Here is a 23735-nt window from a genome sequence, read left to right on the forward strand (position 1 = left end):
TGCCAAGTATTTAGACGTATAAATAAAATAGCAGAGATGATTTTATTCTCTGTCTCCCTTCTTATTCTGTTGTTTATAAGATTTGTGTTTGTTCTGTTTATGGTTTTGAGCATACTGAATGGGACTGGGAATCTGCAGGGGGTTTTATAAACTTTTTGGGAAAAACAAGTATGGAGCAAAAGAGGTGCACGTTTTGTTCTGAATGTATTGAAATCAATGGCTATCAGGAAGGACAAAAGCAAATGACGAAGTCTAGATCCAAGAGCTGTGAGAATTTCTTTGCATAAGCTCACAAACTTCCCCCCTGTTTGTCCACAGTCCCGACTGTTCCCGTCAAATGTCATGAGAGGTCATGTTGGTGGAAGGAGACGTGATATCTCAGGAAGCAAAGTCCAATACCCTGAAGGGCTTTGACTATCAAGACAGAAACATTGGGCAAAACAAAGGAATTTGTGCTACTGAGTAAATGGGATGCTGTGTTTGGAAGTGTTCAGAGCTTTCAGAGGGCACGTGGCTTCATTCCTAAGTGTGATAATCAGCCATGGTGAAACCTCAAAGTCAAACAACACACAAGTGTCCGGTCTATGTCTTGTCTACTATCTTCACTGAGGTGCTCTCAGAGAACGTGGTGGTGGCTGTGGCTGGAACAAGACACACAGGCCTAAAGCTTCTGGGGCAGCACCATTCACTCTCTGGCTTGCGTATTCAGCCTGGTTCTTGCCATGACTGGTGCTCACCGCATGGGGAACAGGCGCTGCGTCTTGGGAAGGTTCAAGATGGAGCAACAGTTGTTCTGACATTGGTCTGATAGGAGGAACATCAGACATTTCCAGATGTGTCCTTCCAAGCTGGACAGGCCTCTGTTTTCTCTTTTCTATTTCTGACTGCTGCTGAGCTCATGAATCTCCACCAATGAATAAACAGATAGCCCTGGACCCTTTTCATAATTGTTTCTGGATATATCCTTCCTCAATCTTATTCTGCACAAAACTTCTTGAATAGCTCATTTAAGGAGAAAACACTTGAAAAGTATATTAGCAAACTCTTTCAGTGGGGTAAAACCATCAACATGGAAAATTCAAGTTTTCAAGAGAGCCATTAAGTGTGATTAAACCTTTAAAAAGGGAGAACAATGAATGCAGCCTTGTATTTAGCAATTTCATATCTTTAATTGTACAAAGATTTTCTTTAAAAGCACAAGCCTGAAAGGAAGCTGAATGTTACAGTATTTACTGAAGGAAAGCAATGAGAGAAGGCCTGTTCACTAGCTAATGGAGTGAAGCCCAGAAATAATGACAAAAAAGCGGTAACGACCGCTCTCCAACACAACATATATAAAAGAGGGAGCCATAAAAAGGCAACAATTCTTGACTTAGCTTTGAGTTTCACAATGACTGTGATTACAGATAGCAAGTGGAAGAGCATATAAGCCATGATGAAATCTCATTGGCTTTGCTATTGAGATTCAAGAGAGGAAAGAAAAAAAGCAGGGGCATTGAATTTCTGCAGAACAAATTTTGGAAGGGGTATGAGAAATGGAAAGAAAGGAAGAAAGAGCAAGGTCATCAAAAAGTTCAGCAGAAAATGAATATATTCTCATCCATTCCATCTAATAATAAACACAGTAGGGGCCAGATCGTAGGCTGAACTGAACTGGTAATGCCAGTGATGGAGTTAGTTGGCTATTCCTGCAGATGTGAAGATCAAACAGGCACATGCATCCTGGCATACTTTAGCCTGTGCCATCTTGTCACATCTTTCACATGCACAGAAAACTTTGGCTAATAGGAACTAGACTATAAAAAAAAAAGTGAAAACCAAACTCATTAAGTGATATGATAATTATATTTGATACATTTCATGCTAGCTTAATTATAAATGCTATGTTAAAGAGAAAATATTTTGACACGGTTTAATGACATTAATTACCAGCTTTATTTTTCTTGATCAATATTTTTAAAAGGCAGTGTTAACATCTGATTTTCAATCATATATGTATGTTTGTCTAACTTCATACATGTAATACTAAGATTATATATATGTGTACTTAATATGCACTACATATGCATGTATCATGAGTTGTTGAAGCCTTATGCTCCTTAAATTTTAATAGGCATCTTTATTTAGTGTGTTTTTCCTAATGCTTTCCACTTAGATTTCTATATGTTTTATATATTATTATATATTAAATACCTTGAAAGTGCAACTTTTATTCAAACTTTTGTTTAGAAAACAACAAAAGTGAAGTTTCTTATACTTGTTGTTCTAGCTAAATTTTTAAGAAAAAGTGTGTGTGAGTGTGAGAGAGAAGGAGACAGAGAAACTTAAAGGTGCAGAGTCTGGAAGGCACATAAAAAGAATCCCAAAAGGCAAATCGGAGAGTGCTAGCAGAAGGAGAGTACCAGACTGGTGTTGGTGATCCCAGGCAGGGAGAATGTAATACAGTGCACTACAAACCAGAAACCTCACAGGGAGAAAGATGACTGAGGTTTAATGCTGTCATATAGAAAGACTGAGCAGAATTATATTAGCTCTCTGAGGAGTTTGCCTAAACAATTTTATTACACTTCCACAGAGTAATTCTGGCTCTGAGCTTGTTATTTAACATCACTGCAACTTGCATGAGCAATGAGATAAAAACTAGTCGGAGAGGAATGGAGGAGTAGTGTATAGGTGGCAGCATGCCGGCAAGCAGAAGGACGATGAAGATGGATACCATTTCAAAGACTGAAAAGCTAGTAGGACTGTGGGACAAGCATATGAGAAACTTAAGTGGTAGTCTGGTGCCTACCATGGAACCAGCAGCTTGCTGATAACAGCCATATGGGATATGCTTGATAGAGGTGATCAGTATAAAGAATCAGACAAAAACGCCATTTCAAAGCAGCCAAAGCTATCTGCAAATGCAGTTCTCAGTGAACAGTTTTAGCTGGAAAAAGAAAACACACTGGAAAAAGACAGATAGGAACCCTTCTTCAGGTCTGATACTGAATAGGGTGGGGGTCTGTGAGCCTGATGGCTTGCTGGTAGATCAGTTGGCCTAACACGTTACTTCTCTCTGCAAAACCTTGCCTCATACATAGCCTTAGAGCATCAGGACTGCGATAACAGTATTCATTCTCTTTGCACTAGCAAAGAGATGGAACATGTACTCTTTAGACCAGCCTGGGTTATCCTGGGATTTCCCATCCCTCACTAGCCCATTTTATATTTAATTATTCAATACAAAATAAACATGCTTGAACACAGAGATGACAAAACTCTACCTTGTAAGAGAGCTCTAGACCTGATACAGTGCTGGCCACAGTCCTACTCTCAGTTGCATATAGACTAGAAACTTCCAGAGGTCCCCTCCAGACAACTTTTCTATGTCTTTGTGATGATATCCTCAGTTAGATAGGCAACCACTGTTCAGTCGTTGGCCCCTGTCTTCTTAGTGAAAGTACATCTATGCTTTAGTATTTCCTTTGCTTTTGCTGTGTAGCAATTAAACAGAGATGGTCCCAGAAAGATTACTTTGGTTTTTAAGCATGGTAAGTGGACAATAATGCTGAAACCAGGCGGTCCTGATATCAAATTAGAGGAGGTGTCTGAAGTTGGAGACTCCTTCCTTTGAAAATTAGCTCTGCCACAAGTCATGATGAATAAATGGGCTTAGCTTTCGGAAGAGTCCTGTAGGAGAGGATCCCCTTAGGTTTGGCTATTAATTTTGGACCGCTTATGTTTCTAATTACAAAGATGATTCAAGCTGTGATTGTGGATCCCTGGTAGCTCTGAAAATGACATCCATAGTTGAGCCGCAATTATCATTAGAGTCACTGAAAATAGTTGCAAAACAATGTACTGATGTTTCCTGTAGTCACACCAGCTCTGAAAAATGTTGAGTGACCATAAAACCTTTGCCTGACAAATGAAGAAGAGGACAATGCCTGTAATTTAGATTTTTGTTGTCTGACATCAGTTAAGCTGCACGAAAATTGCTAGACCAAAGATGGTATTTGCATGGGAAAGGTGAATGCAAATGTTCACCATGGACTACGAACATTAAGATTTTGCTAATGAAGAAAAAGTGCAAACACAGAGTTCTCCTATCTCAAACAAAAACAAATTAAACTTGATTTGTCTGTGCCATAGCCCTTAACAATAGTAATAATAGGCACTTATGCAAGATAATACTTTGCGATTATAGTAAAAAATGACATCCTTCTATAAAATGAAATAATGAATTGATTTGTGAATGCTACATTTCTGACACTCCCAGGACTGTGCCATCTTTTCCAATGAAACACTTAGGCAATTAGTCTTTGTGTAGGCAGAAGCATCTAGATGTACAATGGTTTCTGCATTAGCAAAGTTGATGTGATATAGTCTGCCGTGTGCATCTACTAACCTGCAGTGACCAGAAGCCATTATTTGCATCGGACACAATGGCAGCCAGAAACATTACTCTCACAATACCAAAGAATGCAAATGCATTATCTCATGACCTCCAAGGATGTGGTATGTGGCACTGTTGTTCAAAAAGTTTTGAAACTGGTTTGCGATGTACTTATGTCTACTTGCTCATAGAAAATTTCTCCTGACACTTGTTTTGCTTTGACCCCCAAGGAGAATGAATGGCTAACATATGTGATCTTTAAAAACATCCACACGAAGAGCAGGAGGGCTGGGAGTGAACAGGTTGAGAAGGCAGAGTGGCATAAGTGAGTTATTGTGGGTAGGGAATGAAATAAAAGCTTTGTCCTGGGGCGAGGGGGGTGGTGGTAGAAGCAAACAAGGCAGCAAAACTGTCAGGGAGATTTTTTAATTCCCAGAGCGACAATAATGGCTAAACAAAAGTTGGTTTAACAAGTGTATTAGCAGGCCTTGACCAGCCATTCAGCAGCGGTGACCAGTCAGCTCTTGTCCTTGTGCAAACTAGGCCCCACCGGCACCCTCAAGAAAGGTGCACTTGCTTGAACTAAGACTGAATTTGGCCCAGTAAAACAAGGAAGAAGGGTGTTCTTCTAGAAGAGCACAGCCAGAAGCACTCACTGGAAGCCAGGAACTGCCGGGATGGAAAACACCCTGGAAAGATTAGGCCACCAAGACCATAGATGATAACCGTGCCCTGATTTCTGATCTGCACTACCACACAGCTGTGAATGAGACATTTCAGTGACCATGACCCAAACAGGTTAAGATGACATTTTCCTCATTTTTTTTTTTTTCATTTTACCTCCTCATTATCTTACTGTGAAGAAATGGTAAAGCTACCTCCTTACCTTAATTGTGCATTTCTTGTATCAGCAGGCCTATAAACAGACCTAGTCTAAAAAGACTTAATTTTTTTTTTTTTTTTTTTTTTTAAAAGCTCATTGAATTCCACAGTTTCATAGCATTTAGGATAAAGCTTCCTCAGCTCATTTTCATCCTTGTTTCTCTCTCACACACACATGCACAGGTGTACTTCTTGCTCTACTTCAGTGTCATTTCCTATTCTCAGGACTTTTTTCCAAACAATTTACGAGCCCCCAAACAGAATGCTGTACTATGCCAGAGCCATAGCACTTGATCTTCAACTGTGAAAAGATAGAAAAAAAGAAAACTGTGGTGGGATCTCTGCCTCTCAGTTAACACATGCCTGTGCAACGCAAGATTTGTAACCAGAAATCACGAGGAGTAAATGTCCCCCGTGACTGGAGTAGCGGACAAGTCAGAGATGGACAGGAAGAAGGAGCAGGAGCATCTGTTGCCTTTCCTTAGGGAGCTGGAGAGAACAGGCCTGAATGGCTGTAATTGGCTCTCAGGCATTTCTGCCCCAGAGATGGTTCTCTGTTTGCTTTAGATACATGGACCCTGCATAGATGTCTCTGAGCAGCCTTCACAGATTGTGCACATACAAAATCACCGGTGTCTCCCAAGAACTGCGTGAAGTCAAGTCCAGTTCACACTCTGTTTGAGCTTCAGGCTATGTAGCATACATGGGAACTCTGTGCTCACTTAGAGCCACGAAGGGGCAAAAGTTGTTTGAACAGTTAGTTGCCTTGTAAAAACATGTAACCAAAATTTGAGCTTTCTTGCTTATTTCTGATTTCTGTTCCCAATACCTTGTTGATCCCAAATCCAAAACCTGTGGAATACACCAGGATGCCCAGCACAACCACAGGGCAAGCAGTCCCTGTCTGCCTCCTGCTTTCCCTGATGCAGGAGAGGAGAGGAGCTGTGCCGGGTAGGCTGCAGTGCCTGCACCACCACGGGTGAGAAAGCAGAGCCACCACCAGCGTGTGGGCAGGGGTGCTCCCGGCACTGGGGGAGGCATGACACACCTGTGCTGGGGGCTGGGGGAAGCAAATGTCTCCCACTGCCTTGATCTTTTGACGAAGTATAAGATGGGGCCCATTAAAGCTAACACACATTTTCTGTGAGCAAATTCAACAGAAAGAGAGTGGAAAAAAAAAAAAAAAAAAAAAAAAAAGAGGGGGGTAGGGTGCACATGAGCTAAATTTGAGCAAATATTTTGTTTCTAAAAATCCCAATTTGAGTCTACAAAATTACATCTCTTCCTCAACTCCGTGAGTCTTGTGCTCTTCAGCTGCCCGGTGAAGTGCCAGCTAGGGGGGCCGTTAGAAATGCCTTACCCTTTCTAGGAACACAGAAAGAAGCGTGTCTGTAATGATACGTCTATTTAAAAATACACCCACTCCTGCCAGTGCCTCTATTTGAATATTTCTAACTTGCAGATAAGGCGGGCAGCAGGACTGCACGGAACGGGCTGCAGGAATGCGAGCAGTAGCTCACCCTGCCCTGGGGCAGGCAGAGCACCACCACACACCCACACCCCTGGGTCCCTTGGGCAGAAAAGTACCCGCAGTCGGTGTGGGTTTCCTTAGGAAGGCTTGACTAGAAAACTAGTCATTAAAAAAGTAAAAAAAAGTTTCTGAAATGTGATTGTCATCACAGAGATGTTCTATTTGTGGAATTTCCCAGGATTTTTAACCTGTACTTCTGCACAGAGGAGGATGAAAACACTGGGAGAAAACATCGTGCAAAGCAGACAACAGTAGCAATAATGATCTGGCAGAAGGGGGACATTTTCCCCATCTTTAAGTTACTTTCCTCCTCTGATCAAAACATAGGAATTGTGCTGGATCAAGACTATTGCCACTGTGATACTTGGGCAGGATGGCTCAGCAGGCTGCTACTGCGCTGAGTTTGATAGTTTAGATGCAGAAAACCTCATAAAGAAGAGTCCTGCTTATAAGCAAAAGGCAGTAAAAATCTGTTTTCACAAATCTGACATTATTTAATGGTACAGAATTTAAACCTATCCCAATTGTTTAAAAGAGCAGGCACTCTTTATTTGTGCTTCGCCCAGTTTCACTTGTTTTTTTTAAGGGCAATGATGTGTTTTCTCCAGCATTCATGAGAACTTGTCCCAACTAGGGCCCTGCCCATGCAGCCCAAGCTCAGCCACCCACTGGTCATTCCTGTCACAAAGCCAAGTGACTCCCGTGCCTCATCAGCAATGCTGGCAAGAAACGATGTGGAACACCACGGCTGAGAATGAAATAATTGCCTTGGTGTTTTAAAGAAGATTGTGAGAGAGAGGCGGACAGGAATTTGACACGTGGTAGGACAGGAGAGCAGGCATGTGGGGCATCAGTGGAAATCAGGCAGGGCTTTTTTGCTGTTGTTGGACTTAGGGCTATACTTGACACTCCCATGGAAGAACAATGCGATATGTGGATGGCGGTGAATGCAAGTGGCTCAAAAGCAAAAACAGCAAGCACTTGACCAAAAGCACTTTGTGGGTACAATTGGTTATCTCAGCCAGTGGAGATGGGTTTCACAAGGGCCCCCTCTTGTCCTGAAACATCTTATTCTCCTTGTTAAATGGCATTTAAAAGCACAAAATACTTTTATTAAAATGCTTTTCAGGGCTAAATGACGTTAAGAGCACTTTCTATAGCTTGCTTTGCTATTTAGGAGAGGATGTTATTCCTTTTTAATTTGATCACTCATTCCTGAATAACTTTTCATAGGACTCCAGACACTGCAGTGTGACAGCTAAACCAAGGAGCATCGGATGCGATGGAATTGCTCTACAAGCAACCTTGCCAAAGGCCCTTTCGCTGCACAAAGCTGGCTCTATCTTTGTATATTGAGGGAGCTAAATCAATGTTAAATGCTTGGCTCTTTTCACAGGACAATGACCAGGACCTAAGCTGCGTCCTTCCTTTTTGATTGACACTTGAAACGTTGAGTTGGAATCAGCCAGAGGCACTGCTACAAGCTTGAAGCCTCTGCTGGGGATAACAACTGGTGACATCTGCAGAAAGGCCGACAAAAGGCAGTTGAAAGCCGTGTTTGTTGCTTTCCCCTCTCAGATCTCCTCTCTTTCATGGAGCTCCTTACTTGCTTTAATATTATGATTCAGCACCTGGCTCTTTTGAACCTTGCTTTAAACTTCAAAAGGCGAGGTGGTATTAACAAACATGAAACGAAAAAGTGGCAGTAGTTTGATTTACTGTTGTCGTCTTATCAAGGGGGTTTTTTGTCACCAGCTGCCACTTTCTGTCATCTTTGGAACCATTATCATTTCTCTAAAATCTAAAAGACTCCACTTAATAACAGCTTTGAATACAGGCAGGATCTGTAACGTATACAGTTCTGGGATGACAGGGCCGTCAAATGAAAAGAAAGATGTTGCCAAAAAAAAAATCCTTAAAAAAACAATAAAACAAATAAAAGCTGTAGTACTTCTAAGTGACCTTGATTTCAGAATTAAACAAATCAAGCACAATCCCATTGTTCTTTTTGGATCCATTCTGCACTTTCCGTGCAATGTTTCTTTTTTGTTCTCAGCGCTAAGGGAAAACAAAGCCAAGGCTTCCAGAAAACTGCTCGGCACACAACGAACACTTGGTATCACATGAGCACCATAAGCTCCTCACTTGTAAGACCGCCAGTGATAATTACTGGTCTCATTTCACCACCACCCCAGCACAGCAGCTCTCATTCAGGCCGAATCTCGAAAGCTGCCTTGCTAGTCAAAAATCTGTTTAAATCTCACTTGTGCCGTGCTTCTCCTTGCTTTTCTGCAGTCTTTCCCAACAGGGCTGTGCTCACCTTTGGCCACCAGGGCAGAGCTGCAGAACCAAAAATGCCTCTGTACCTGATCAGCCAGGTTTGCCCTCATCCAGTCACAAGCAAGTAAATAAACACAAAATATTCTGACCATAAGCCTACTGTGCTTTTGCACTTCTCACCTCACTGCCCTCTATGGGATCCCTCCATTTTATAATGGTATATACAATGAACTCATCTGGAAGAAGATATTTCTCCCAGTGCCTTCTAAACTCTGAAATTAATGATGATGGATGCCCCCTTACAAGCAGCGACTTAGGGAATCTCACATAGATCAGAACCTGTGCTTTTGTGCATCTTGGTAGTTATTTCCACCTATTCAAAAAGAATGAAAATCACTGCAAAACCCAACAGATCCCTTCACTGCTAAACCCAACAGATCCCTTCACTGCAAAACCCAACAGATCCCTTCTGTCCCCATTGAAGTGTCCTCCCTCCCACTAGCTGTATGCAATGCCAGGGGATCCGGCAAGCAATCTCCTTGCTGTGGCCCATTGACCCTCTTCCAGACCTTTCAATCACAGGAATCTGGAGTAGCTTAGTGCCATCAAGTCTTGCTGAAAACAGGGATGGAAACAACAAATCAGGAATCCTCATGAATGTGAAAATGCTGATGTCCTGACCAATGGAAAAATAGGACTGCAAAGAATCCAAAGTTGATTATTTATTTATTTTTGATTGGGATGTGACGAAACTCATATGAAAGTGAGATGGGTTGCTAAAAATACCTGTTATCTTCTGACAGAAACACTCACAGTATAATCACTCTGAGGTTTTCTCACAGAGCATGTCCACATTTTAAATTTTAGTCATTTTAACAAGTGTTAATTACCACATGCTAACCAGCAGAAGTGTGTGGGGGGGAGATGTTTTATATTTATTTGTTCCAGACTTGGAACATATTAGAAAGTAGGCTCCATTCCAGGTTACTGTCGTATGAATGAATGTGTTACCCAACTACAAATGGGAGATATCACAAGAAGAAATAAGTAAAGACCTATCCCCAGTACATGCTTTTGAAGAGGAGACCCAGAATATGTTAACCATATTGGGTCAAGTGAAAATCTGCACGTCAGTCTATTAAAAGTGATTGTGGCACACAGGAATAGAAGCAAGTGCCTATGGAGGGTGGAGGACAACAGAGAGGTAGTTTTTGTTTTATCCATGAAAAACAAACAAAAAAAAATCTGAATGAAAGAACATACATGGGAATGTGTCAGTGTAGTTGGATCAATCCTCTTCAATGCTTTAGGACAAATGATTGAGAAAATGTTATCTACATAGATATATATCTATATAGATCCATATGAGAAATACATACTTTACATGTGTAATTCAACTGCTATATGTTTAGTACATTCATTCATATATATACCTTCAATATATTTATAATGAAAACAGTGTGTATATTTATACTGAACATGCAGGAGCTGAATTTTGGTTTTATCATTTCCTTTACAGATTTTGAAAATGAGAAAACTGAGATTAGTATTTTCTTAAAATCACTGACAACAGATTCTCAGATATGTATCTGGCAGGCCAAGTGAACTCAGTACTGTGAGGTCAGAGCATCTGAGGAACCAAAGATGTAATCCTCACATCTGATGTATACCTTTATAGCCTCAACAAATTCCCCTGTCTAAATTCCCAGAGAGAGAAAGATGTGCAAAACTAAAATAGGCCCAGAAGGTCTCTAGTGCTGGCAGAACAAGCCAATAATAATAATAATAATAATAATAATAAAATAAAGGAACAAGGAACTAGAGAATTATATGGAATCTCTGATTCAAGATTAAAACTACCTACCACTGTCAGAGGAATCTTGTGGGAGGAGTGCCTGCATGTAAAGTGATGTAAAATGAAAGTGATGTAAAAGTTAATGGGAATGGAAATACCATAAGAGCCTATAGGCTAATAGGTCTATTTCTAGGTGGTTTTCTTGTTTGTTTGTTTGTTTGTTTGTTTTAGAAGCACACAAAAGAAGCATTGCAATTTTGTCCTCAGAGATGCCTGGGTAATTCATGCAAACTGGGAGATGCAGAAGACCAGGAACAGTTTTAGCATCTAATCAAGGATTCAGTTAAGTCCAGCAACACTTAGACAAATTTCCTTGGGATTAGACTACATGCAACTGCTCCCAAACAAATAAGAGGAGGAAGAAAGTAACATATAGAAATCTGTATGAATCTGCTTTCTACGTTGTCTGCTCCATACTTGTTTTTAGGAAAAGCACTGAGTGTGGCTGTTTCTTCACAAGGAATGAGGCTGTGGATCTGTTTCAAACAAGGCATTTCAGAAAGAAATGACTCAACTGAACAGCAAAAACCACCAAGTTTGACGGACGAGGAAAACTGAAGCACAGATGTACTGAGTGACTGTGGTCTGGAATCAGGCTGAGGAGCAGTAGGGATCACACATGTGATCCCAATTTGTGAGGTGCCCTAAGATGTCCTGGGGAAAGGAACAACAAGAATCCTGACTGGTTGCAGGTATACTGGGGAATGAGATTAATTACCGAGTTCAAATATATATATATATATGGAAAGAGTTGTAAGTTCTTTAGAGGGCAGTTATGTCTACATGTCTGCCAGAGTTTCTAGAGGAGACAGCAAACACAAGGATTAGGATAAATTGATGGTTATTATGTAGTGGGTTTTTGAAATCTTGTTTTTAACATTCCTCACCATAAACTCTTAAAAAAAAACTAAAAAATTCCTATTGTGGTTTAATAAGTGACCAACAGATATGAAATAAAGGTTAGGAATAAGTAGTCACCATCATTTTTATGAAGGAGTTGAGGTTACTGATGTGGTTTTAAGATAACTCTGCTGTTCTGTACAAGCATTAATCATCTGGAAAAGGTGTGAACTCCAAAACAGCAGTGCCTTCTGACATATAATTGTACTCAAGAGCTGCTGCAAAAGCTGACACTGAAAACTGCTGAAGAAACTCACAAACTCACAAATAATGGGGTGACAAAATGGCAGGTGAGATTCAGTGTTGATATTTGTAAAGCAAAGAAGATAGGAAAAAAGAAGTCTAAATATACTATTGCCGTTCATGAAAGAGATCTTCGAGTCATTATAGATACTGTAGAGTCATTCTCTGAAAAACATCAATTCAGTACTCAGTGACAGAAAGAAAAAAAAAGAATGTAAAGAATCATTGAGAAAAGAAGTGAGAGGAACATGGGCAACACAATAGGCCAGTGAATAAAGGTCTCTACATCTCAAGCTGAGTGCAGCTCTGCTCACTCCTCCTCCTCCAACATAAAAAATATTCAACAGCACAAGTGAAAAAGAGTGAGAAAGTGTGACCGGAGAAGAGTGAAAATAATGAAGACTCTTTGTCTTGAAAAATGGGTAAGTTTAGAAAATCCTAAGAATTACAAAGAAAGTGACCAGGGGATGACCATGATTATTTATTATTTCTCAGAACTTGAGAACTAAGGTAACCTGATGAAATGAGCAGGCAGCAGAATCAAAAGGATTTATTTTTACATGCATTGCCCTATTAAATTTCATAACTTACTCCCAAGTGATGTTGCAGAAACCCTGAGGTACAAATGGCTTCAAAAAGTAACTACACAGAAAGATCCCTCAAGTGAAGACAACTTTTTTAACAGTTATCTTTGGACAGTCAGTTTTTCTTCTGTAAACATATCTTTAAAAATCATGTGTGTTAATATGCTAAACTGAACTACTTTTACCATCTGTGATCTTTCCTCTGTCTATATTTCATGTATCAATTGTCCTTCCCCTTTGTCAAAATTTGCTTACAGAAGTTCATCTTTCATCTGTGTGTATGAGAATTAACTTAAGCCACCCTTTGGGCTCCTGGTCAAGGTTAGTGCCTGCCAACTTAAAGGTATCATTTGTTTTTATTCATATCCACAACGTGCAGCTAATCTCACTCCACAGTGAACTCCACAGTGTGCTGAAATTGTGTGGTTCATCAGGAAAACTCCCTCATGCACGTGCTTATTCCTCCAGCTAAAAATATCCCAAAGCAAAACCTCCGTAGTGGCACCCTCCTCTGGCTCAGCCGCACCCACGGCCAAACACACTTATCTGGCAATCACAGCAGCTCCGACGGAGCCGAAAACCACAGGAAACTCTGCAGCAAAACAAATAGGATGGTGACGGACGTGCGCAAAGCTCTGGAGATCCCGATTCCTGTCACCCGACCGCAGCGTATCAAATGTCGAGAACTGACTACTCCAAAACAGAGGCCAGGCCGCATTCCTGCCCCTTGGCCAGATGGGATCAGCGCGTGGTGCCCTGGTCTTCACTAAATCACAGCAGTGAGAGCCCCTCCTAGGAGGCCAGCCTCCGAACTAAAAAATTCCACTTAAAACACAAACGCTCCATGGAGGTAACCCCGAGGACACCGCCACTTCCAGCACTCACATGGTTTCCGTAGGGATTGCCATGAAACAACAGAGCGCTGGGTTTGGCTCTCCCTACTGTAATGAGGTAAAGTTCACATTATTCAGGAATTTATACATACAGACCAAGGTTTGACAGGTCCCAGTGTTCACTTATTATGTGTCACTGTAAGGCAGAGATACGAAGCTCAAAGTCTCCTAACAAGTTGAACAAGTGCTTGGATCTATGTATGATTGAATGCCAAAGGTATCTGTGAATGTCTGCTGTGCAGGCTGTCCAGTGGCAAGGTGCATGAAGCAAGACTCTGCCTGACCTCGTGTTACACCTCTTGCTCTCCTCCATGGAGGTTGTTTCATGCATTTAAAAAAACTTGCATCCAAATGAAGTTCCCAAAAGCTTAACATATTGCCTCCTATGATAGCCTCAAGTAGGTGATGTGTCACCAGGAAATGGATCTTCCCTCCAAGCCACTGAGACTCTTAACATAGGCAGTTCTTGTAAAGCACATTGGGATTTGTCTTTAGGATAGATCAGGAACGGTATTTTTTTTTTTTTTTTTTTTTTTTTTACATTCTCAAAGGATTGCATTCACACATGCAAGGACAAGTCCACTTGCAACACTGACACTGAAGGACTTGCTCTGAGCAGCACAGGAAGATGGTGATGGCTTGGCCTCACACTCACCTACCTCTAGCCCCAAAGCTTGTCAGAAGCAGCTCTGGGTTTCTGTCTGGTGCATTTTTGTTAATGCACTGGTGCACTTGGTGCCTGAAAGCATAAGCAAGAAGAGATGTAGAGGAAGGCAGTCAAATGAGCACTTACTTCTCCTCTTGCAGCTTCCACTGTGATCCCTGTGCTCAGCAGAAGGTGTAAGGGGTCCTCCGTATTACCTTGTGCGATAGCATGACCAGGCAGCTGCCTGGCTTTGGCTCTACTAGATTATGTTTTCCAGCAATACCCAAAAAACGTTGGGTTCATTATCAAGCTAAAAAGTGACTCTTATCCATTTCAACTGCTTTTACTTTGAACCCTGCACAAGACATTAGGTAGAAAACAACCAGCCACCAAAGTTTCATACCAGTTCCATGTTCAGTTGTGTGTTTTGTGAAAAATGGTACATGTTTGGAGATAGCAGGGCTGTGCTTTCCATCTGGGCCTCAACACACAACTGGGTGATTCACACCACCCAGCATGCTGGTGGGTGTGGGGGTTTAAATGCCAAGGCAGATTAACACCAGCTAGGAGGCTGCCTTGCCTACTGACACTCAGTCATGTTGGCAGCCAATGCCAAAGCCTGGAAATGCCACACAGACTAAGCTGACCACTCACTAGGGCAGAAGAGAGAAACTTAACATTGTAGGGAAGTCACAAATTAAGCTACTTCTTGTTGTTGCCTTCATTCTACAGCTGGGTAGAAGGCTTTTAATCTCAAGGGCTGTCAGCTGAGAACTATTCACAAGCAATAAAATTTACTCCAAAGGAAAACAAACAGAAGACAGAAGGCATTTCAAGTGACTTAAGCAATGCAAGACACAAAAAAGTGAGAAGAATATGCAATCATTTCACATCACCCTTGTGCTTGCAGGATTCCAGTTCCATTTTAACATTTTTGTTGAAAGGAAATCATCATTCCAAGATAATGAACCTTATGGTCTAGTGAAAAAAAAGAGCTAGCTTTGCGAACTCATGACATTTTATGACCAAAATCTTAACAACTTATGTGGTGACATATGATTCTTTCTAAATTCATCTCAGTTTTTTTTATGTATTTATTTAATATTCGTGTCATTTCCTAATTCCAATCATCTCAAAATTTCAAAAGCCCCAAGCTATTACCAACAATACTAGCTGACTTTAGTCAACTTTGACACTGCCAAAAGAAAATAAGCTCCTATCTAGAACCTCTTTTTCTAGACCTTTTCAACCTTAAGGTATTTGCCGAGCCAAAGGGTTTTCACACCAGAGATACTAAATTTAGGCAGCCAGCTTCATGGTCATGGGTGATCTGGAGAGCTGAAGGGGCACTTTCTATATTACCTCCTGTTAACCACAGCTGAGAAACCCCAAGCCACAGAACAACTAGGAGCACCTCTCTCTTCAGTGAAATATCTCAGATAAGTGGAAAAGATCAATTTAATAACCTAGATTGCCCTAAACTATTAAGTCAGATTAAAATGTCAGGCCCCTTCCACTGCAGAATTTAGGGCATTTCATATTCCTTGCTTGGCCTTTTGCAGAGACAGGGGCCATCTGCACATCCTGGGCCCTGTCCAGCTTCACGCTCCCAATGCCTCAGCGCAGCGATGTTCGGTTTTGGTGTTTTAGCCCCCATTTAATTTCAAAAGAAGTAAAATGAAATGATTTTTTTTTTTTTTCATTTGGCCTAATATGCGCTCCATATTTCTAAATTACCATCTCTTTGCATGCATTCTCTGTAGAGCTGCCAGTCAATGTCAAATGAGGTGTATAAATCAAAACTCTGGTTATGTTCTGATAGCATTATATAGACTGGCAGAAAAACACAGGTGAAATAGTGTCAAATCTACATGAGATTTTTTCTTCTCCCTTTTTAAATTGAGACATCTGTCTAATCTCAGTACTTACCAGTAAATGAATTTAGGCACCTCAGAAGCTTATCTGAGCTTGATGTTAAAGAAAAACATTTCTATGGGCACATTTGTACCTGTCAGCACTTACTGTAGAGTTCTCTCTATATATATTAAAGTGAGTGACATCAGAATGATTAAAATGATTGTTAATGTTAACACTGCTTTAGCACCCATTTTACCCTATTTTGAAAGGGAAACTTTCCTTGAACCCAAGCACAAGTGGGTATTGGATCATTTTTCAGAAACTTTGTGGAAACCAGGGAAGGACAAAGTCAAAGAGAGGTACATGCAGCAGTGCACATTGCATAGGATTACGGATGTATACATCTGTCTATATGCTCGACTGATAAGCCTTCATTCAGCTGTTTTTCCAAATAAGTCATTTTATGATGAAAAAAAAAGTGCAGCTAAGACTTTCTTTCCTCCACACCTAACCACATCCACACTTGAGCAAAATGCTTTACGTGCACACCAAGCCCACTCAAAGACATCTCAACCTTGACTTTTTGTTTTCCTTTGCAAAACTCTACTTCTTTAAACCACCACTTGCCTGGCATGCTCCCACACGAAGCACAGTTGTCAGAATAATAATTAACAGGCTCTCATTAATTTGGGATCAAACAATACCCCCTAATGAAGTGGGGACCAAGCAATGTGATCCCTTAAAGTGAGGCGTATGCTTTTCTTACACCTCGTGGCATCTAATCTGCTGTAGCCATTAGGCACCGAGCTGACCGTAAAGGCCTGTATAACATTGAGTCAAGGACAGTTAATGGATGCCGGAGCACAAACAAGAGTGCTCCAAGCATGTCAGTCAAGACTAACCTGAGGCAAAAACATCAAAATGCAGGTTGGAGTTTTGACATTCCTGCAGGCTCTGTACGCCTCGCCAGCGAATTTTTAAAGTCAATATCCCCCTTCTGCTTGCGAACACTTTCTATCTGATGAGTAGCAGTAATGTGGATCTGATTGAACTGTGACTAAAGTATTACTTAAAAGGCAGCTTTGGATGTGTGTGTGAGTGTGTATTTTTTTTTTTAAAAAAGTCTGTGATAACAATAAAGACAGTTTACACAGATTATCACAGGCTGTGTCTCTAGACTTCAAGGTTATATGATTAGGAAATTAGAAAAGAGATGAGATTAGAAAAACCACAGAACATTTTGAAAAAGAAAGCTTTTTACAAATTATCTGTGTACTGAATTTACACAGAATCTGAGAGATAAATCTTCTCATATTTGGAAATGGATAATGCTGCAATGTAAATAGAAGGAGCCGGCTTGGGAGCCCTCGCCTGGCAAAAGTTCAAAAAACATATTAAGTATTCTAATTCGCTTAAAGCTTACTTATAAAAAAATGCATATTGTGATACCAAATGTAATGATTCCTGCATGGAAATGTAATGAGCAATAATAATTGCTCTGGATGAGCACAGCATACACTGTTAGAAAGTACAGTTCTTTTGCCTTCACTTCTCACATTAAACCTTTATTTTCTTTTTCCCCTTTGCACAGTGGAGTGAAATGATTAAGGTAAAATGGACATAAAATTTAAGCCAAGATTGTTCCTAGTATTGGGCAACACACATGAGCATGCAGGGTGCCATAAAATTGGGGTGGTGGCAGCAATAAACGTGCTTCCTATTACTGGAAAAGAAGGTGTGTTTTCAAGGGGAAATTATATTAGCTGAAGTGGTACATTAGTATTTAGAAGTCCCAACCAAAATTTCCAAGCAAGCCATAAAACTTGATTAATTTAGGAAGCCAACATTTTCATGCATTCTTTGGAGAGTTTCTGATACTGTGCTCATGGTGCACATTTTGATGGGGGTCAATTTGCTATTAGAGCATGTCAGTGGGTGAGCCATTTGATGTGTTTTTCATTTGTCTTGTGACCTTTCACTTGGCACTGTCCTGTTGTTTCTTTGGTTGTAACTTTTTTAACCTTTTCATTTTCCTGGACTTGAGATCACGCGTATTCCAGAGACACAGCAACACAAATATTTTGCATTAACTGCACACACCTTAGGCATATTTTTTTCTCTGCCTCTTAGCTTTGTGTAGCATTGCTATGTCCTGTTAAGCAGCCATGTTTCAGCCCAAAGACGGTTATATTAAGCAGTGGAGAAAATGTTACCTCAGAACTATGTGGCTTGTTAAGAGCTCAGGTTTCTCTGGGCCCTTTAGGAATGCACAGTGCTATACAAATGAATGCATAATGAAATTTTAAATATATATATTTTTTTGCCAACAACAACAAAGTTGGAAAGTCTTTAGTTAAGCCTCTATGTACTGCCATTTCTTCTTTATGTGAAGAACATTTGTTTGTCGCTGACTGTTTTTGCTTTTTAATGTTTTACTTAAGACGGCTTACACCCAACTTTAATCTGATCCCTGTGCCAGAGCAAAAGGTGTGTTGTTTTTTTTTTTCCATTTTTTTTTTTTTTTAATGTCTGTGATAACAGTAAAGACATTTTGAACAGATTACCACAGGCTGTGTCCAGTAGGTTTCCATTTACCCCAGTGTTCAAAGATCTCTCTTTTTCATGACCAAAGACCTGTGTAGTGCAATGAAAGAAATAGAAATGAAATTATCTAATCCCAACAGCAATTTTCTATAACATCATGTTTTTCTCTCTTGCATGAGACTTAGCATAGTCTAATGATCTCATGCTAATGTCATGGCAACTCTGTGGAGCAGAGACCATATTAAGATGTCATTCTGATGGCAAAATGATGGCAATTCAAGTCTGCAGAGACTTTATGACAAACGATGGCAAAGCAAACTCAATACAAGTCTATACAGAGCACATTATCATGTCAAGAGAATAGCATAATCTAATAGATCTTTCCTATCTCTAACTTCTGTGAAAGCAATGTTGATACCTGCCTATGAGAGCAGAAGTACAATATTACGGCAGCTGTGAAATGGATTCAGTATCTGTTCTTACCTCCCCTCTGAAGTATTGTTTATGAACTGCAATACTGCCTGAGCATATTAAAATGCACTAGGCCTTTTTATCTTAGATTTGTTTACAATGGATATCTTTGTCTTTCATCACCTAATTAAAAGAGAAAAGAAAACACCAGAAAAATTCAGTGGCTGCAAAGTGAGCAGCAGCTGGGAAGTACAATTGTATCCTCGAACCTGTTGTGCTAATGCTTTGGGGTAACACTGGTCTTCAAGAGGCCACAAGCAACCCCCAAGCCCCGGGGTGTGTAGGAGGCTGGGGCACCCCTCGTGGCTCTGACCATGGTGCCAAGGATGGACAGGATCCTGCCACACTCCTGTGTCTGACACCTGGGTGGTGCAGGGGGACTGGGATGGCAGCAGCACTCCTCTCGTGAATGGGGTTGTAGGATGTCATGGAGGGATGCAGTGGGGTCCCCACTATGCAGCTCCGTCATGGCCAGGGGAGGTTCTGGCTTGAATCTCTTTGCTGTTTGATCCAGTTCAACACAAGACTCAGCCATATGGGTCACTGTGATCTGATTAAATTAAGGATGCTAGAGAAGCCTTAAACCTGAATTTCCTATTTTAATTTGATTTTTTTTTTTTTTTTTTTTTTTTTATGCTGAGTTAATAGTCATAATCATGTAGAGTGTGCTAGTCCATTACTACTATGTTAATGGCCAGCTAATACTCAGAAGCCCTTGGCATTGCCTTGGGGCTTGAATTCCCAGATGGTCATTAACTACCTAATAAAAGACCACCACATCATACATAATTACTTAACATCTTGTACTTGAAAACATATTAAACAAAGTGAGCTTTTAAATATTTAGAACTAAATTACATTAAATAAATGTTATTCTTGGTAAATAAATTCAGAGTTGGGGATGTACTATATGGAATTAAAATCTTGCTCCTGCTCCCTCATGACTCAGTTGGTTCAGCATGCAAAACGAAAGCACTCAGCCCATTTGCAAAGGGGGATTTGACATATCAGTGCTTCATTTCTAGTTAATGCTGCTCTTCAATACTGAGGGATATCTGGCTGGAAGGAGTTGCTTTAGTTTTTCTTTTCATATTGGGTATATTAATTAAGATTATAAGGAAAATCTCTGCATGTGTTTTTATCTGTTCAGCTTACGTATCAAAATGATGAAGTTTGTGCTGTGTATCTGGGAATGCTCCTTGATTCAGGTGTCAAAAGTGATCTACAAATACCATCCCTCACACCTTCTCTTTGTGCCTGCTATCAGTTGTGCCCAGCAACAAGACGAGGCATCAGGCACCAACTGAAGCACAGAAGGTTCTGGCTCAGTATGAGGGGGCACTTCTTTACTGTGAGGTGACAGAGCACTGGGACAGGTTGCCCAGAGAGGCTGTGGGGTCTCCTTCTCTGGAGATATTCAGAACCCACCTGGGTGCAATCCTGTGCAACGTGCTCTAGGTGATCCTTCTCGGCAGAGGGGTTGGACTGGGTGATCTTCAGAGGTCCCAGCCAACCTCGGCCATTCGGTGATTCTGTTTGGAAGCAAGCAGTGGTCCTGGTGTTTGGAAGAGGACAGGCATCGGCGCTTCAGACTGAAGCATGTGTGGTGTACTGAGTGCTGCTCAGCATAGTGGTGATTTGGAACTCAGAGCATGGGATGGTCCCTCCTCTCCTGCATGCTCTAGATGTCTCGGCCCACTGGAGAGGGCGGTCTCCAGTCCTGATTTAACCCCTGGGTATAGGCATAACTTGTATCTGGGTCACTGTGGCTGCAGAGAACATCACTGCTAAAAAGCCTGGTCAGAAGTTCAGTCTTTGGGTCCCTATAACTCCTTGGCTGACACAACCTATAGAGATAGTGATTAGTGCCAATTGCTTTCCAGCCTGCCTTCTACCTGCTCAGCTGGATTTAGAGCAGTGACCTCGTGGTGAAAGCCTCTGTATTGCCCTGCCCGTCCCTGAACCACAGGGTTCCCCTCTGAGCATACTCGCTTGTTAATTTTCTTTTGAAGTTAATGGCAGGATGTGGTTCTGTCTGTATTTTTACAGGCTCTGAAATTACTCATTGAATATTTTGAGTGGTCAGAAGGAAATGCAGGTAGATTTTCTACTACAAAAGTCTGATGGTTCCCAGTTTGTGTTCCAGAAGGTGTTTGACATTTTATATGGATCTTCATTTGGTCTTCGGTCCGTTTCAGGGGAGAAACATTTAGGGAATGCTAGGCTTCTATATGTATGTTATCAAAATAATAATAATCAAAAGGATACAATCAATTATCCTCTGCTTTCTGATATTAGCCAAGAAGAATTCATCAGGAACTGAAAATCAGACTTTTGCAGTGCCTGGAGGAGACAGGCACCCCACGGCTCTATGCTGTGACCACCTGGGGTGACTGCCTGTCCCGCCTTCGTGCCCATCCCCATACAGTATGCCAGAGAGCCTGCACAGACAGCACATCTGAGATGAATCTCCTGCACCAGTATATACTATTGTATGACCCAGACCTCAGACATCCAGCTATTTCCTGCTAAATATGCCTAGAAACAAGTATTTAATCCCCAGACATTCTCTGATTTTCCAAAGTACAAGCCACTCAGCTAGTCCCAGTAAATCTGGGAGAGCTGCTGGACTCTCTGCTGTTCCCAGACCTGCTTCCTTTCCTACATGCCCAAATGAGGATTTAGGTTCCCAACTTCAGCCACTGATGAACAGACCTCTGGGAACACTGAGACCTCAGTGAAAGTTAAGCATCGAACCTGCTAGGGTGTGTGTTGAGAGACACATTCAATTCTCCCATATAGGCAACAGCACTGAAATAGCTCTGGAAATCTTCTAATCCAGTTGAAAAATTGTAGGCCTGAGCTTTTCCATAGGGAGAGAGAATAACCTTATTAATCACAAGTGATGACTCCAGGAGAAATATAAATCCTTATAGGTTCTACACCCATATGGGAGAGAGAGAGTACTTTTGCCATCTAGAAAGGCATCTCCACCAAGCAGTGTTCTTCTGTCCCCCTGCTATTCCATACTCATACTGAAAGAGGACTATCACTAACAGAAGCTAAAGAGAAAACAATTTTAACCATCAATATTCACCATGTATGTTCTTCGTGCTCCTCAAAGAGCACATAGAGCCAAATCCTGATAGCAGTTTCTCTGAAGTAAAATATCTGGGAGAGAGCACACAAGGCCTGTTACATATATTAACTTTCTTTGCTTTCCCCTTGTTTCTGTGGGTCCTTCTCATGGGAATGCAAAAACTCTTACGCAAAGGATGGCAAAGTGCGGACTACAAACAGCTCCTAAGTCATTTCCATGTTATGGCAAGAATCAGCAGATGGGTTATTCAAATCAAGGGGTATTGAAATCAATACAAAACAATATGATAGGTGCCTTTGTTAACTGGTGAAATACACTTCACATGTGAACTGGTTAACAGGAGGCAAAAAAGTGCAGCAATACACAGCCAAATACCTCTACAGAAAAGGGGGTTTAGTGGTATTTTTCAAAAGGTCTTGACACTGACCCAGATTTACAGTTGGGGAAAGTGAGGCACAGAGTGGCTAGGAGACTCATAGCAGCTCATCCCTGCACTCATTTGTAACTTTCCCTGGCCCAAGGACACAACACTGTCTTATCTTTGATGATCTAACCTTCAGGCTGCTCTATTTCCCATCCAGTGTGCTCACTTGGACATCAACTTGTTAAGCAGCAGATATTAGTCCAACTAAAACCTTTATTAGTAAAAATATCAGAAGATGAGATGCTTCTGCTACAGGTTGATTATAAAGCCACTTCCTGATGGAGAGCATCACCAACACATCCAGTGGGTGGCCTGGCAAGCCCCATTTTGGTAGTGACAGGAGGCTCACCCCATACTTTGGGTTGTGTGGGACACATCACGCATCCCAGCAGCCCTGGAGATGGGGCTTCATACCAGGCACCTCTCCTTTCCACTGTGCACATCAGGACAGGAACCCAGCACGGCCTCAGCTGGTACATGGTTCTGCCCAGGTGAGCACCCTTTTTGCTGATCACCTACACTCCCTTGCACCACACTTGTGATGCTGATAACCTGCCATGTAGAAGGGGTGGGTGAGCTTTTGTTAATTCTAGGATCTGGTCTGTGGATTGAACTGCCTGGATTAGCACCAAAGCTGGGATGTTTTTTATTTAGACAGGTAAAAAATATGTATATTTTTTTTAGCTTTAGAGAATTGATGTCCAATTTTAGAAGACCATTTCAGCTTGCAATCATTCCTCAAGTCACTGCTACAGATTTTGCAGCCTGCTCTTAGCTGTGGAGATCCCTGAATGAGCTAATTGCAGACCATCAACATTCATCTTCCTTCCTTAGCAGATTGTAAGTATCAGAAAATCTCACTTATCGTGCTAGATTTTAACTTCACAATGGAAATGACTTGTCACTTGATTCCCCAAACCACAGTTTTGGTTATGAATAGTAGTACTACGCTGTATTTATTACAGCTATTTTAGAAGGGCTCTTCTTTGCCGACAGCGAAGTGCAGGAAGCAATGAACATTCATAGCATTTTTCCCTGTCTTAAAAAAGTCTCTGCTATTTCCAGGTTTTGATCACTATCGTTTCAAATTTGGACTTTTATTAAAACTGTTTTGAGTTTGACACAACTGTAGTGGCAGATAGAGTGG

The 23735-nt window shown here is 41.2% G+C and overlaps 1 long non-coding RNA gene across 1 annotated transcript; it reads left to right on the forward strand.

Annotated features, from left to right (window-relative positions):
• Positions 1-6095: 6095 nt before the first annotated feature.
• Positions 6096-8785, forward strand: LOC118164908. Its single transcript, XR_004749730.1, has 2 exons — positions 6096-6211; positions 8025-8785. It is a non-coding gene; the product is annotated as an uncharacterized LOC118164908 (long non-coding RNA).
• The last annotated feature ends 14950 nt before the right edge of the window (positions 8786-23735 follow it).

Source organism: Oxyura jamaicensis, chromosome 3 (assembly GCF_011077185.1).
Source record: "Oxyura jamaicensis isolate SHBP4307 breed ruddy duck chromosome 3, BPBGC_Ojam_1.0, whole genome shotgun sequence".
NCBI classification, from domain to species: domain Eukaryota; kingdom Metazoa; phylum Chordata; class Aves; order Anseriformes; family Anatidae; genus Oxyura; species Oxyura jamaicensis.